The sequence below is a fragment of the Acanthochromis polyacanthus genome, chromosome 12 (assembly GCF_021347895.1).
Source record: "Acanthochromis polyacanthus isolate Apoly-LR-REF ecotype Palm Island chromosome 12, KAUST_Apoly_ChrSc, whole genome shotgun sequence".
Classification (NCBI taxonomy): domain Eukaryota; kingdom Metazoa; phylum Chordata; class Actinopteri; family Pomacentridae; genus Acanthochromis; species Acanthochromis polyacanthus.
The window spans coordinates 8,347,314-8,349,550 of NC_067124.1; the positions used below are offsets into that span (position 1 = coordinate 8,347,314).

Below are 2,237 nucleotides of genomic sequence, written 5' to 3' on the forward strand. Positions count from 1 at the left end.
TCACCCAAAAGTTGAATAACTATTTGTGAGCAGTGTATGTAGACACATAATAGAAGCACATTTCAATAATATATCTGCTGCAGTAGTGCAGTTTATCTACCTAGATTGGTGTAACAGTAAAAAAAAAAAAAACAATATATGCTACTGATGTTTCTGACTAAAATCTGCTTGAAAAGCACAACTGCTTATCTGTCAAAATGTGTGTAACAAAAGTGTGCACTGAACACTGAATAAAGTCTCTGTACATTATAGACAAAATTTGCATCTCTCATCACAAATTTCTGTTTATTCACCCAAAGTGCATGAGTAAAATACAAAACAGGTGAAGTACTAAAAAAGATTTATTTTCTAGAAAAGCCAATAGTCAACAATGCAGTTTAATTCTGGGACAGTTGCTCCAGCACCGACACCATGCGTCCCATCAGTGCAACCAAGGTTTTCATTCATCTTCTGGATGTTCTGGAGCATGGCAGAGGTCACGTCTTGGTGTCTTCCGATCTGTTCCAAGAACCGTTCCTCTGACCTCTCCAGATACTGCAGAGGATCCACAGCAGCTTCCTGGTTCCCTTTTCCTGCATAAAAGCATCCAAAAAGTATTAGTTGTCAGTAATTATTTTCTATTTTCATAAACACAGTTAACTTAAAGTAAATGTTCTATTTTGTGATTTTAGGATGGGTCAAAAGATAACATACTGATCATGTTGATGTCTGCATAGTCTAAACAGATCTTACTTGATTTGGTCTGTAGAGAGGAGGACAGCGTGGAGGAGCTGCAGGACGGAACCAGTTAAGCTGCAGACTAGTGCTCCTGGTAACTGGACCTCATCATCCAAGGCCGACAACTAAATAAAATGAACAAGACATGCTGTTGATAGCATCTGTAATACAAATGATTTTATCCATTAACTGATTTATTGCTTTGTCCATACAATGTTAGAAAGTGTTACAAATAATACCTGTAATAATTTCCAACAGTGATAAATGCCTTGTTTTATTTTACAACAAAAAACACCAAAAGCATCTGTGTATAAGAAATCAGTGCATTGGATTTCCACATCTGCAAAGCTAGAAAATCACACATCAGAATTTTACCTTGAAATTATGAAAATAGCTGCAGATTACCAGTACTCTTTACTTCATTGTGTTAACTTGATCATTTGAATCAGTTTTTTAGACTTGTATTACTGATACGAAACATAATCAACACATAAATTAAAATGTGTTCGCAAAGAGTTCACTGGTTCTTCAAGGAAAATTTCAATGATAACCATATAGTTCAGTAATATGATTAATGGGTCATTGTGTAACAGCGTGGGAGGTTCTGAATACAGGTCTTGGACTGAAATATTGCTGCTGCTTTCCTCCGGTTTTATAAGGAGTTGTTTCATAGCTTGTTAGCTTACCAGCGGCTAACTGGCTGGCAAACAATAGTTCAACGCCAACCTCTAATCAGTGATCCGGTGTCCGGACCGCGTTAGCTGGCGGAACGTTCATAATACTGATGTGGGACTGTTGTAGCTAGCGTATTCATAGTAGGATAACAGCAGGATGTTGGAGAAATAAAACTTACCATTATCAGGATCGCTGGTCTGCATGGCAGATTCTTAGCGCATCGCACTGCTTGAATGTCTGTGTATTTCAGGCCGATTTCAAAATAAAACTCAATAAAATTCTCGTCCGGGTGAGTGTCCTTCATTGTCGCTTCGCCATACGGACATGTCCCTTCCGGGGCTCGGTAGGAAAAAAGATTTGATATATATATATAATGAAAGTTGATATATATATATATAATGAAAGTCGATATATATATATAATGAAACTTGATATATATATAATGAAAGTTGATATATATATAATGAAAGTCGATATATATATAATGAAAGTTGATATATATATAATGAAAGTCGATATATATATATAATGAAAGTTGATATATATATATAATGAAAGTTGATATATATATAATGAAAGTCGATATATATATATATATATATATATATATATATATATATCAAGTTTCATTATATATATATCAAGTTTCATTATATATATATCGACTTTCATTATATATATATATCAAGTTTCATTATATATATATCGACTTTCATTATATATATATCAACTTTCATTATATATATATCAAGTTTCGTTATATATATATCGACTTTCATTATATATATATCAACTTTCATTATATATATATCAAGTTTCATTATATATATAATTTCCTAAACGGC

At 33.2% G+C, this 2,237-nt stretch overlaps 1 long non-coding RNA gene across 1 annotated transcript; it reads right to left on the reverse strand.

Annotated features, from left to right (window-relative positions):
* Nucleotides 1-266: 266 nt before the first annotated feature.
* On the reverse strand, nucleotides 267-1,735 carry LOC127536550 (uncharacterized). The gene is made up of 3 exons (XR_007945576.1): nucleotides 1,571-1,735; nucleotides 733-842; nucleotides 267-572 (listed from the first exon to the last, which is right to left on the reverse strand). It is a non-coding gene; the product is annotated as an uncharacterized LOC127536550 (long non-coding RNA).
* Between the last annotated feature and the right edge of the window lie 502 nt (nucleotides 1,736-2,237).